General features: G+C 22.4%; 1 long non-coding RNA gene across 2 annotated transcripts in view; it reads right to left on the bottom strand.

Annotated features, from left to right (window-relative positions):
- Positions 1-14,748, bottom strand: part of LOC129608756 (uncharacterized) — a 92,971-nt gene extending 78,223 nt beyond the window's left edge. Inside the window, exons 1-2 of one of the 2 annotated variants that reach the window (XR_008696905.1) lie at positions 14,057-14,748; positions 13,274-13,629 (exon numbers count right to left, since the gene is read on the bottom strand). This is a non-coding gene — a long non-coding RNA (uncharacterized LOC129608756). Of the gene's footprint in view, positions 1-13,273; positions 13,842-14,056 lie in introns of both variants that reach the window. The other variant, XR_008696904.1, reaches the window with a different exon arrangement.
- Positions 14,749-15,500: the final 752 nt, after the last annotated feature.

The following is a 15,500-nucleotide window of genomic DNA, read 5'->3' as shown; positions in this document are numbered from 1 at the left end:
ATCCTAATACCAATATTAATGAAAAATTCCACTGCTGATTGTGTAAAAAATATACCAATGCTGTAGTAAGTTTTCGTTTTTTTGAGAAAAAAAAGACTGTAAATTTTCTAAGACAACTTCAACCTAGTACCGTTTGGGAATACCAAAAGTAATTTCGAGTTTTTAAAATACATAATTCAAAAGTGTTTATATTTTTCTGGCTTCATTCATCCGACTTTCTTCACTGTTTTATCGAATTTTTCGCGGTTTATCGTAAAACTGCTCTTGTCTAATTCGAACCAATCATTAACGTCTAGACCAGTATATATGTTTCGGCATTCAAAGCTTTAAAGTTTTCGAAAAAAAAGATCTTAAGAAAATAATTAAATTGGACATTTTATCCAACCCTTCCATACCAGATGTGAGTCTGTGTTAAAATTAAAAAGCAAATTATATTACAACATTGTTTGATACAGATGGATTTGAAATCATCTATTTGATATTATTTAAACAAAAATTTCAACAAATCAGATTATTTTTGAACTTTAAAAAATTTACATTAAAAGTGTTAATAACTAAGTAAGTAACTACTTTATTGTTTATAAATTTTTTGTTCAACAACTTTTCAATCAACAAATTTCGTAAATTTTCTAAGAAAATATTAAATTTTTATAAAAGAAAGAACCTGTTCCTATATTGACATCACGATTAATAATAGATATACTTAGATATGATGATAAATGATGTCTCTGTGGGAGTAAAAGCATTAGGTCTTTAATTTTAAAATTTTCTCCCAAATTTTATTAATTTGTTTGTTAATTTAATAATTAATATATTATAAATGAGTTTTAATATTTTACTAAAATTACTTTTTAAAAATAAACATTTTAATTACTAATTTCATAGTTTCGCATTAATCTTGCACAAAAACCAAAAACATGTTTTTTTTTTTAATTCAAATTGAATTTCTCAAATTTTTGTAGTACCGGTTTCAATACTGTTGGTTATAAAACTTTATAAGAATATTCTAAAAAAACAATTTTATACAAATGCTCAAATACCAGTATACTTACATATATTGAATATTTTGAGTACGAATACAAATTTCTATATACGAGTACATGCATACATAAATATTTAATTAATTTAGAATTGAAACATCAGCTTAATATTAATAACAATTATTAAACCTTGAAATACAAAAATTCTAAAATTGTGAAAAGTTACGTATGTTTTAAGTAGTTTCAATAGTTAACATAGGATTTTTGGATTTAACCTTATGAAAATTTAAATTTGTCCATATATTTATATTGGGTGTGTATTTTACATACATATATATATACATACGTATATATATATAGGCATGTGTATTCAACATAATAAAATAAAATCAAGTTTAAATTTTACAGTAAAAACGAACGCTCTTACCATTAAATATGATTCTTACCTTCTTATATATGATTCGTGTGATTGTTAACTATATTACCTATTATGTTTCAAGTACACATACATATTGTGGATAGAACAAACTTTTGAACATTTACATCAGAAATTTACATCAGACTGTATTCCAAATTTGCATTTGATACCGAATGGTCAATATAAACAAGAGATTATAGATGCTCCTAAAGCAAACTATAGAATTGTTAAATCTCATGATTCTTAATAAATTATGTTTTTTAAATATTAATATGTATACATATGAGAAAATTATTCGGGCACCAGTTTCTTCATAACAAAATCGCAAATCAATAACTAAATCGGTTCGTTGCTAAAAATCGTAACGAATCACACAACGAGTGTTAAAAATGAAAACACGACAAACCAAACAGCAAAGAAAATACATTATTTTGCTTAAAATCTATTCAATTGTTTGTTCCCTTCCCCTCTCTGTTCAATTTAAGTTAAATGCTGGTTTTACTGTAGTTCACACATCAATCTTCAAGCATTTTTTACGAGTGCATATAAATTGTACCAATTTGGGTAATATGCAATTCACAAATTTCAAAATATAATTTTTAAGAACATACACCTATACATACTATAATTATTATCAATTGTATACACATAATTACATATGTACATATATAAATGTATGTATGCATTTGCTTTAAGTTGAAAGGTAAAAGTAATAAATAAAAAAAAATTCTCATAAAAATTTATTTTCAAGTTCACCATTTCATCATTGAAAATAAATAGAAAAACATAAAAACGAAAAAAAAGAATAAAATAAAAACATAGAAACATAAAAAAAAATTAAAAATAAAAATGTTCTAAAAACAAAATAAAAAAATAAAGCAAAAAAAAAAACTAAATGTCAAAATAAATAAACCGCATTTCATAACAAATTCACGTGCTGCAGGTGAATGTAGACAACAAAAATTTTATTAAAAATTAAATACGTACATAATTTTACTTATATTTTATAGAGCTTGGCAACAGTACTGTTAAATAGAATTGAGCTAGCTGATTTGATGAGAATAAATTGGATACATTAAAATCAGATCATGTTTGACAAGATTTTGGTTAGAAATCTACTTATACTTTAAGTCGATATAATTTCCAACCGGATCCATTAGAACTATTTAGTATAAACGTTCTTGTAAACTATACATGCCCTTTTGACTTTATTTGCCGCCAGTCCTGTACTGCTTTAATTTTTTTTTCCTAAATATACTAAATTTATGTACAAAGCCCATCTCACCCAATCAACAGAATTATACGAACTTTTATTTTTATAATGATATTGAAAAAATTTAAAATATGAAAAAAATATGGAAGTATTTTTCGTAAAACCTTTTCCTAAAAAAAAAAACAAAAATTTTAGTCAACAAATCCAAAAATGTTATGCCTATCAACACGTCAACACTGAAAAATCAAATGAATTTTTTACTTAATTCATCATTTCAAGTCTAAAATACTGATAAACTCTTGTTTCAAATTAAGCAATAGCTAGCAATGGCCCGTTATACCAATTTCAATTATTGCTATCCAAGTACAATGTTGCAAGCAACTTAATAGAAATACATACATATGTACATATAAGTATAGAAATGCAAGATAAAGTTAAAATCGAAATAATAACGTGCCTGCACTTAAGTAGAAACATAAAGAAAAAATCTTATTTAATTTTACAAAATCTTGGCGCATTTCATAAATAAAAATTTTTGATTATTTTTATATTTTATTTAATAAAAATTTAACTTTAACCGGTAATTTTTATTCATTCTTAAGCAATAATATTATTAATTAAAATTCTATTATGAATTTATAAAAACACCTAATTGGAATGCAATTTAAATAATTGTATTTATAGGTGAAAATTTTCTCTAGAATATAAATAAAAAAAATTTTGTCATTAATAATTTAATTGCAAATAAAACATAAAAGAAATAAAAATTTTTTTTTTCGATTTGAACCGAATAAAAATGATAAATGATTAAAAGAAGGGAAAAAAATCATAATTAAATTTTAAACATCTGTTATTGTGGTTACCCGCACCATTCGAAATTAATTTTATAATATTATAATTAATTGAATGACACCTTGAGTGTTTTATAATTACATAACTAGCATGTTCACATAATTTTGTAAATTCCTATGTATAACATTAAAAGTTGTGAAAATTATGTAAGAAGTTTTATTGTAAACTTACTGTAAAAGAGAATCTGAAATTACAATAAAATATCGCTTAATATTAAGAATAAGATTTCTAGTTCGGCATCAGCTTTAATTTACAGTAGAACTTTAAAGAATTTCAAACAAAAGTTTAGAGAAATTAAATAAACTTTGGAGAATAATATACCGAACAATTAATAATATTCCTGATATTTGGAATAAAAAATTGAACTATTGGAAATTCGACTTTGAATCCGGATTTATTTTCTTTTCAACTCGACTCCCATTTCGATCCCAAGCTCGACTTCCGATTATTTTTTTTATCTGTTCAATTTCGAAACCATGTTCAACTCAGCTGCAGACTCTTAACTCTATAAACCAAAAAAATGAAAATCATTACTCCAATATTACAATTTCAGAAAATCATTTTAGACGTAAAGTACTTTAAGCATTTTGTTTTTTCTTTCTTATTTTTTTCTAAATACCCCGCCAGCAATTACTTTGCAGTAATTACTACCGAAAAGGTACTCAAAATTAAGTACTTCAAAATTATTAAAAAGTTAAATTTATCACATATTTTTTTTTTAATTCAAAATTTACCGAAATTAGCGGTGATAGGCAGTTATTACGGCTACTTTTCTAGCGAAACATGATACTTGAAAGTTAATTGTACTTATACTTTTAATTGAATTTGCTTAAGTTATCAATAACACAGAATTGTTATTCTTTGACTTTTGAGTACTCATTAAATAATTACAAAATTGATAAATTTCGGTTCTTTTCTTTTTTCATTACTCAAAGAATAAAATATTTGAAAAATGTGTAAGTATATAATAAATGAGAAACCGCGCTTACGCACATATAACATTTATAAATTAATCTAATCGATTCTTTTTCAATAGTGAGTTAGCTAATAAATCATAATTTTTGTTTTTTATGTTTAATCTTGCCGTAAGCATTAACCAAAAAGAAAAAAAAATTGAGAAAAAAATGAAAATTAAAATAAATGAAGTTGGGTTAAACCAATGGTTTGTAAAGTAGCACTTTTCCTTTCAACAAATGAAAATACTGAGTCGTTAAAAACGTTCCATTACTAATATTATTTAAATTATTTTTACTGATACTTATATATAACAAAAAAGATTTCAAATGATTGCATATATTTAGGATGAAAAAAATAGTTGAGAGAAGCATTGATATAATGATCAAATTCCAGGGTTAATTCCATGAGTTAAAATAAACAATTATATTTTTTGATGACATGGTATTTCCTGTCAATTTTGTCCATTTAAAAAATTCGGAACAGCTTGCTGTTTCGGAAATATAATGAAGCCAAAAATTCGAATTTCACAAATTTCTTGAGGCAATATATTTAAGGGAGATGAGATGGTGGAAAAAATTTTTATTAGTATCAAAAAGCTCCCAAAATGTCGGAATATTGTAAAAGAAAAACCGAAATTTGGTCATTTCCATGCTTAACAACGTTATGCATAATTTAAAAATTGTTTGTGGTTTCATTACAGAAAATGGTCAATAAAAGGCATCTTTAGGACTTCGAAAGGTTATAGCTTTTACAAGGGAGGAGATAAGTAAAGTTTCATCTCTTTAAAAACAAAGTTTCATCTCTTTAAAAACACAGAGAGACCAACAGAAGGACTGAGTAAAACTAATAAGAACTTTTCTCCAAAATTTTTTATAAAAATGCTAAAACACCATTTTCATTTTTAAGTTTTACTTTGGTTTGGGTTGTTTTTACTATTTTTTTTTTTTGTGTAATGTCCTCATTTTCAATGCCATTAAATTAATAAAATTTAACAATGAAATTAAATTGTTATTGTTAAAAATTGAAAGAATATTTTGTAGTTGAATAAGTAGAGCATAAAATAAAATTCAAGTTATTATTTTAGTTAACTAAAAAATTTCATTACACACACTTACTTACTTATACTTACATTATATTGATTAATTGATTACAGTAGGCGTTCATAACATAGAAATTTTATAATATTTTTTTTAACTATTAATTTATTCGTTAAAAATGACTTGTGATGTTCGATATAATTAAAAAGCACTTACATGAACATTTTGGTATATTTACTTTCTTAAGTGCAGTGCGTATAAGGTTATCGAATAACTATCACTTTATAATTTAATGATTCTTAAAACAATATTGCCTTAATAATTAAAAATAAATTGAATATTAACATGCAAATACTAAAAACCACATTTCTACAAAAGAAAAAAAAAAAAATAATTATCAAAAATTCAATTTACCGATAATTACCAATTTAAACGCAAGCATCTAAGTCCAAATAATATTTTGTTATTTATAAAACTTTTTAAGATCAAATTAAAGATAATCTTAGTAGAAGCAATTAAAAAATGCGACTAACGTACTTAATGTACATGTGCTTCCTTTGAACTGAACTGAATTGAATAAAAAAATTTTTTGAAAATATTTATGATATTTCATTTAGGTATCATCTACTCACATATTTTACATCTTAAGGTCAAGGTCTCATTTAAGAACATGTACAAGAAAAAAATCAACATTTCATATTCAATAACTTATAGAATTTGCACGTAATTCGAATTCCTCGTGCCAAAATCGAAAATTATGACACTATATATTTTTTGTTCTTAACCTTAGTATAATGACAGATTATCAATAAAATATTTATAAAAGCCATCTTGTTTAAGGATTTAAATTCAAAATTTTTAACTTATAAGGAATTAACTGAATCTGTTAATTTCATAACAAAAGACATTATTTTCTTATATCAAGTATTACCAATTTAAAATATATTTTTCAAAATTTAAATTCGATTTTTGTAATTATTTTAAATAAGTACTGATATGTACTTTCTCTGTTTCTCTGTTGACTGTAAATTTTTGTGAAAAAAGATTGGTACTCAAATTACATTTGTTTTTTTGTACTTAATTAATTACGTTAAGTATATTTATTTTAAATTTTTAACTCGTTATAGTTACTCAGAAATTCCATATCAAAGATTTACAGGTACAATTTTTTTAAAGAAATAATTTCGTTATTAGATCGTAAAATAACCAATACTAAGATAAGTACATTTCAAAAATAATGTTTTTGAACGAAAAGTAACGAATACTGATTTTCATTTGATTCCGTTTTTTTTAATTTTTAATGGATTCAGTTCAAAAAGAAAAAATAGAATTTACAAAATTAAATTTAAATTTTTAATGAAGTTTTATTACATACATTTTCAATTATTCGTTATACAGTTTGACTGCCAATATGAAAGTTATTATTTAGATTATAATAATATTACAAACTTAACATACTTATTCATCAATTCTAAAATAAAAAAAAAATAATAATAACTTAAAGAGAAAAATCGTTCACTGAAAGATAATTTTTAAAAAATCTGAGCGCCGCTAACTCAAATAAGCTTAAATATACGTAAGTATGTTTATATGTATGACCCTTTTTTTTTCCTGAAGACATACTTATTTAAATGAACTACTATTAGATATACCTAAACAAAAATAACTAAATATATTTATGTTAATATATAAGTAAGTATTAATTTTTACGCGTTTTTGGCAACTATCTATACATATACATATATTTATATAATTCCATTTTTCACCCATGAGTATACCTACATACTTATTATTTCTTATTACATTTGCTTATACATATTCCCATAAGTAATATTATTATATACTAAAAAAAAAATTTTGTTATCCTTACCCATTAATTTCCTTATTATGCAAAAATATGTACTAAAATATTTAATCAACAGAAAAAAAAAAAATAAAAAAAAAAATTAAGAAAGAAAAGAAGCATAAACAAATTTAATATTTTTGTTTTACTTTCTAGTTAAACATGTAATTTTTATGAAGCCTACTCATTTTTACCAATTTTCAAACCGCACTTTATATTACAATAATAGAGGTATTGTGATCTAATCAATCTGCATAATATAGAATAATTATAAATAAAGTATTTGCCGCCTGTTGGTTGCCCGATTTGTCAATTTATCTGTTTATGCATACTTGCGTCTCTTACACACATATTATAACAAAGCATACAACCAAAATTATTGTAGTATGATATTTTAACTCTGGTGTTTGAAACAATACTTATTAGTAACTATTTCTGGGAATACATACGTTAAGCAAGGCATCAGATCAGGTAATTTCTTAAGGGCTAAGAAACACTAACAAGGGCTAAGAAATGGAATTTCTTAAAATATATACAATATTTGGGTTCGGTCTGAGAATGAAAATGTCTAACAAACTTTTTACGAAAATGAAATTTCAAAAAAATAATCTCTTATAAATGTCAAATTGGCATTTATAAGAGTTATAGAGACTACTCATTTTATTAAAGTATGAAATTAGTTAATAATAAACGTTCTGATTAATCCTTTCATCAAATTATTAACAGTAAATTTTTGGAAGATTCAAAATATTATTTAAGAAATATTGCGATGATTTATCGCGAACGGTCATGTGCCGGCTTTACAAATTAGATTTTATTTTAATATAAATATACTTAACGAATTTCAATGTGATTATTATATATTATTACTCGTATACATCCTTTTTCATACTTCTATATATGCAATGCTATTTATTTTCATTTCACAAAAAAAAAAAGAAAAAAAAATTTACTAAGAAAAATTATTTATTTATGTGAACAAAATTGTGTGTAAAAATTTACAAAAGGGAATTATATAAATATGTAATCCTGAAAAGAAAACAGTAAATAATGTTACATACATACATATCCATTTACCTAAATGCGAATATCCCTACATATACATTCAAACATTGCTATGGCATTCATAACTAAAATTTTCTATGTCCTAGATACTTAAAAATCTCTAAAAACAACTTTTAATTTTTATTTTTCTACCTTAAATGAATTATTAAAAAATTTTTATTTAAATGTTAAATTGACTCTAAATAATTATAATTTTTTTTTGTATTAGTATGTGTGTATAAGCTATAGTCACCCATTACTCCGCGACATTGTATATATACATATATACGTTATAAGTAAGTATAAAAGAACCTAGCGAAAAAAATTACGATATTACGCAAAATATGTTTTTATTTTATTATTTTTATTCTATACTTCTTTATTTATATAACATAAAAATTTAACAGGAAGTTAAACACTTACATACATACACACATAAGTATATAGCAAAATATTGTAAATAAACCTGGGCGTTTATATAATAAGTAGTACTTAAGTATAATTTTTTAAAGAAAAAAAAAATCCTTTGTATATGTGAAGAATTTCAGAATTTTTTGCTTTTACATAAGAATATAAAATATAAATATTATATACATTGATATATGTATATAAAGTTATACATATATGTATGTAAAAATTTTTCAAAAAAAAAAATTGTTCTCCTTTTTTCATTCTTCAATAAAAATATACTTATGTTTATACTTACACGTATAAGAACAAGTATATAACATATAAATAAGTAAGTATATAGAAAAGTACAAATATATTAAATAATAAAAATTGTTTATCAAAACAAATATTAAAAAATTCAGGAATTCCTGTATAAATAAGTAAATATGTGCTTATATATAATAAGTACATATGTAAGTATAAATAAAGGCACAATTTCAATATATTGAAAACCAATAGAAATTTTTTTAATAAATTTTTCTATATAAATAAGTACAAGTACTTGTAGAAATGATTACATGCATTACATTATATTAGAATGGATGGGTATGTATGTAATTTGTAAACAACAACTTGAATATTTTTTTACTAATTATAAGTATTACTATGTAAATTTTTTCATCTGTAAGTAGATTTTCTTATTTTCTTTAATTTTCAAAATCAACATATTGTTTTGGAAAACATCCTACATAATTTAATATAAAAACGGGAATTGGATAGGGTAATTGGAACCTAGCACTTTGTTTAGTTTGTTTCTTAAAATTATTTTTAAGAGAACGTAAGTACGTTACTACTTCATTATTAAATTACTTTTAAGAATTTTTATTGCATTTTTGACTTTAATTACAATTCTTAAAGTAATAATTCTAAATGTTTTACAGTAAATAACAAAAATGTGCTATGGTTCTTGTCATCATGTCAAGTAATTGACAAAGTTTTCCAGTTGTGTGATGTTAAATATTTAAAATTAAATTATTTAATTGAAATCACGGATGATTGCCACCAGTAATTTTCTATATTTTTCTTCGCATTGCACCTACTTCTATGACATTTTAATTTACAAGTTTGAAACAAAAATATCGTTGATGCAAATTTCATATCAAACAAGTTCAATAGACACTGATCGAGCGAGCATTTTAACAGTTTAAGAATGTGACTATGTAATAACTTTATGTCATGTAACATTTTATACGCCAAACATGCGCATTTTATATATAAAATTTAATCTGAAATGGCACTCAATAAAAAAAAAAAACAATTTCAATAGCTAAATTCAAAGACAGCTAAAAGCTTGTTTCAAAATTTTAGTATATAACGCCGGTTAAGTACTAAAAATTTTGAAACAAATGAATATTTATGAATTTTTTTTGGGTTATACCATTACTTAGTCAGTTTATTTTATTATTTACACTAATTTAGCAATTTAAGCAAGTTATAACAAAACTAGCACAAGGTTTATCTTACTCTTTTTTGCAGACAGAACAAAAATTTTTGAAGCTACAATAATCAACTGATATTTTATTGTTTAAAATTTTACATGAAATTACTTGGTGTGAAAAAAGTGTAAAAAAGCTGGTAAAAATTTATATTTATAGTAAAATTTTATATTCTTCATTTCATGTATTTAAGGCATGGCCCTAACTAAATATGACTCAATATATAAGATTTTACTCCACATTTTTTGTTATATAACAATCCAAATTTATTACATATTTTCTTTTTATCTCTCATGCTCTTATAAAAATAATTTAACGATTCCCAATATAACTCGTCATAGTTCAAGAAATGAAATTTACTTTTGCTAACTAATTCGAGCGTCTTATACAATTTAACACAAAAAAAAGAAAGAAAAAAAACTAAGAAATAAAATTCGTAAAAACCAAAAAAAAAAATGTAAAATCGTAAAAATGAAAGGGTATTGTGGTTGCTTCCAACTTCCATCTATATTTCAATTCTTAGTGTATGATTCATTATTGTCTCATGGGCCATAAGAAAAATCGCCTTAAGTATAAATATAAGTAGGGAAGTGTGTACATGAATTTTTTAAAATGAAGCAAGAATGGGGCAATAAAACAAGGAGAAAAAAAATAAAAACGAAAAAAAAAAACAATAATAACTAAGTATGTATAACGTATACAATAAAACACATTTTTCATTGGAAACATTGGCACTTGACAATGAACTTCTATATTATATACATATACAACATTTTAAATATACATTATATAAATGTACTATGTATATATAAAATTTTGCGATATTTAAGTATTTATATGTATTCCTTTAAGTAAATAATATAAAACATATAAAATATATACATTTATGTATATACATATACATTATGTACTTAAAATAAAATAAGTATACTTAATATTTTAAATTGCCTACAAATCTGTATACTTATGTACATAAATACATAGCGGCTATCAAACAAAACTAAAAACAAAACTATCTCATATGTACCTATGTAAATATAGTAAAGTGTTATACAATAGAAGGTCGAATCCTTTCCCTTGAATAATACAAATATTCTTTTTTGGATTTTTTCATGTGTACAATACATGACACTTACATACATACTTATATATTAAAATACAAATAAAGCCACTTATAAAAATCCTTAATAAAATTTATAAATTTTCTATTTTCAATGTTATTACTGAAATTAATTTACTTATTTTTTGTTCTTATTTTTTTTCAAAATTTAAAATACATATGTATGTAAACTCAATTTTCGTATTTTGGTAGTTTAAAATATTCTTGTAAATGAGTTGCCCTTTGTATACTCGTATTTATTTTTCTTTTTCATATTAATTGTAAAGTGATGAAAAATCATGAGAATTTTCTTAAACAATAGAGTATTACTAAAATCACTCTTAATTAATTAATTTTTATTTAATAAAATTGATTACACACCATTATTACTCGTATTAACTATTGAACTTAAATATTGAAATTTTATTTTGTAAATTTACATAAATAAATATAAATTTATAAAGTAAATAAGATTGTCTTAAAGGACAAAAATAAATGTTTGATAAAAATCAATAATAAACGAAAGTTAATAATATTTTACGAATAACTAAAAAATTTCAGTATTTGTATTAAATAATTTAAGCACGTGCTTTTAGTTTTTTTCAAAAAGAAATTAAATTACTTAATAAATAAATAGCTATAGGCAAAATTAATAACTTTTCTCATAAAATTCCTATATAAAAATAATAAAGAAAACCGATTATGTAATAATATTTTTTTATCGATCTTTCTTCTTTCAAAAGAACAAACTAAAAAACCAAAAATATTCTCCTTTTTTCGTTTTATATAGTAGCTACCAACTTACATACAAATTTTTCTTTATATTATGTATATTATAACCATAAAATAAATCTATAGAATCACGATACTAAAAATTTTATATAGATACTTTATTATTTACTAGAAATATATTTTTGTTTATATGCATATTATGACGGGATGATGTCGTATAGTCTACATACACTTATTATGTATATTATTATTACTTATTATTATTTAAAATATTTTATATAATCTAAACAATAATATACGTATGTATGCATACTTATAGTAAAATATAAATAATAAATAAATAAAAAAGAAAAATTGTTTGCCAAAATTAAAATATGGAAATATAAGTAGGTAGATAGACTTATTCTAGTATAATATAATTAATAATTCAAAATTTTAAACATTTTAAAATATTATTTTGAAAAAAATTATTTTCAAATTTGAACCATTTTGTTAAAAAAATTCATGGAAAGAGAGCTTTAAATGTATGAATCTATCCTACACAACCGGAGGTATTTATTTTAAATAAACTAAGATTTTTTATACTTAATTATTTTTATTTGTTATATGGTTAGAATTAATCTTATAGAGGACCTTATAAATTTTGAATTTATGTTACTAACTAATTATTTTTTATATTTTGTGTATACACTACAATTTGTACATGAAAACTACATAAGTAAAATAATTATTTTACACAATACATATTCAGTAATAGAATACTTAGTGTTTTTGTGTTTGATGTAAAATGTGGTTAACTATATTATATTCATATTATTATTTATATAACTATTTTCGTGTTGACTATAAATTTTATTTTTAACCTCACGTTTTCAATTGATTATTTTTTTAATATTTTTGTTATTTTTACTCTATACTTCATCTTATATGATATAATTCACGCCTGTATTTAATGAATGTACGTATATATATATACATATATATTTCATGTTTTAAAAATGCATACTTAATATACACTAGTAAATAGACATCTATATAATATATTTTAAATACCTAACTAAGTACGAGTATATAAATTTTTTTCAGTGTTTTTAATATGTCCTTGAATATTTAGATGAAAATTTCCAAATATACTTAATTATTATAAAAAAAAATGTTATAAATTTTTGTATTTAAATTGTATTCAATGTATTATATATAAAACCTACTTACCTTATTATATATAGAATTTCTTGATGTACGTAATAAACGATAACTAAGTTGATATAACTCGGTTCTACCAGTAGTTATATATACGTAGTTGTAAATATTATTATATATAACAGAATTATATATTTAATACATACATAAATATATATTTATATGTATATAAAATTGGTACATATATTGATTTTAATAATTTAATAATAATGTTAGTATATTGTGCTTCTAGTATGTTTTGGTTTCTTTCACTTTACAATTTCGTTTTTTTTTTATGTACACACTTATTTATATTTATTTTTATTTAAATAAAAAACATAATATTTATATAGGTAAGTTACCCTAAAACATGTTGTATTTGTTTTTGTCTTAATAATATAATATTAAATTAAAATGAAAGATAAAAAAAGAAATTAAGAGTAGGATTTTAATATTTTCACTTAAATTTTTGTTTTTGTAAATAATTTTGTGCCGGGTTTAAGATTCTTATATGTATGGTACACTGGATGGTAATTAGCACCTTTATATACTTAATTATTATAATCTTAAAAAAAGAATTCTTAATATCTTGGAACTAAATCTGCGATTATAATGTTAAAATATGTTAAAATATTAAAATATAAAAAAAACTCTGCGTTTTTGTTAACACATACAAGTAAATTTTAAATTAATAAAAAAATGATTAAATCAATTTAAAAAAACAAATTAACAATTTCATTATTCTACAGCTTTTTTTTTTTACTATTAATAAGTTGGTATAGTAGGTAGATAATTAGCCTATTTTATAATTATTACTTTAATGGTATTTCTTGTTAAATTGGCAGAAAATTTCTTTTCTTTTTTGAACATTTAAAATCAGCTGCTACAATTTTTTTTTCGTTTTTTTTATTTCTTTTTTTTTCTCTTTATTAAAATCAATTCTTTTCTATTTTTATTTTTTTCTTCTCTTTTTTTTTAGGGTTTGGTACAATTTTATTTTCTTCTTTTTCCTTTTACTTCTATGAAATTCTCAATTAATGTTTTATTTAATATTCTTTTTTATAAATTTCTATTCAATTTTGACTATTTTAAATCAAAATTTTCTATTATTTTTACGTAAAAACTTTCATTCAAACGTAAAATTAGAAAAAAAAATGCCTATATTAATTGTTGTATTTTTCTTTTGAATGAAGTGAATTTACTTTCTTTCTTTTATTATTTGAAATTTTATATAGTTTTTCTATTTAATTTATTTTTTAACTGCACTGAATCACAGCTGAAATTAAATTAAATTTTTTTCTTTTAAACTTTTTATATCCACGACGACGACTGAATTAAAAATTGTAAAAAAAAAGAGCAATGTTTTTTTTATTTTACTTTTTTGTTCTTCTTTTTCTCTACAAAATGAGTTATTGAACACTGGGCTAAACTGAACCTAGCACAACAAAATTATCCAAATTTTATGCTGTGCTTTTTTCAGATACAAAATGATATTTGGTTTGCCTGTTGTTGGCTAGGTATTTTTTCTACCTAACCATCAAAAAAAAATGAATCGATTATATTGAAATGTCTAAAATAATCGATTTATTATGTCAGAATTTATTTGCAAAATGAGTTATACATGTACGCAAATCTTATTTGCGTTCTGTTTTTATTATAAACCATTACGGAAACGTTTTTGACTTTTGAAAATATTTTAAAATATTATATACATTTTGGAATATCTATTATGTTAAAAAAAAGTTCCATTTACTACAAACACAAAAAAGAAACAAAAAACAATAAAACTGAAATATAAATAAAATCACAAATAATATTTGACATATTGTTTCAAAACCAATTAGCATATTTATGTATAATTGAATCGTTATTTTTAATATGGCTAATATGGCAGCATCAAGTGTACTTGACCAATATTTTATGTCATTTACATATACAGGCTGAAGCCGACTTCAAGAGGATTGCCAGCTCATACAAACACAACATGACTTAGAATTTTCGAATGAAGTTGATGTCATAAAATTATTAAAAATAATGCTTATCAACTAATGTCAAAATTAAGTCGATTTCAATCATCAAGGCAAATAATTAAAAAAATAGATTTTGCATTAACAGCTATCAAAAAATTAACGCCAACGGCAAAGGCAAAACTTAAAATTTATACAAAAATTTTTTTTACGTGAACGACCTCTATTTAATTTGCAATTTAAAAAATTACAGATAACAAAGTTGACTGGTTTAAATAATGTTTAATGGTTTC

The sequence above is a fragment of the Condylostylus longicornis genome, unplaced genomic scaffold (assembly GCF_029603195.1).
Source record: "Condylostylus longicornis isolate FDR11 unplaced genomic scaffold, ASM2960319v2 ptg000034l, whole genome shotgun sequence".
In the NCBI taxonomy this organism is placed as follows: domain Eukaryota; kingdom Metazoa; phylum Arthropoda; class Insecta; order Diptera; family Dolichopodidae; genus Condylostylus; species Condylostylus longicornis.
The sequence above is the reverse complement of the archived record's forward strand: the minus strand, read 5'-3'. Positions and strand labels throughout refer to the sequence as shown.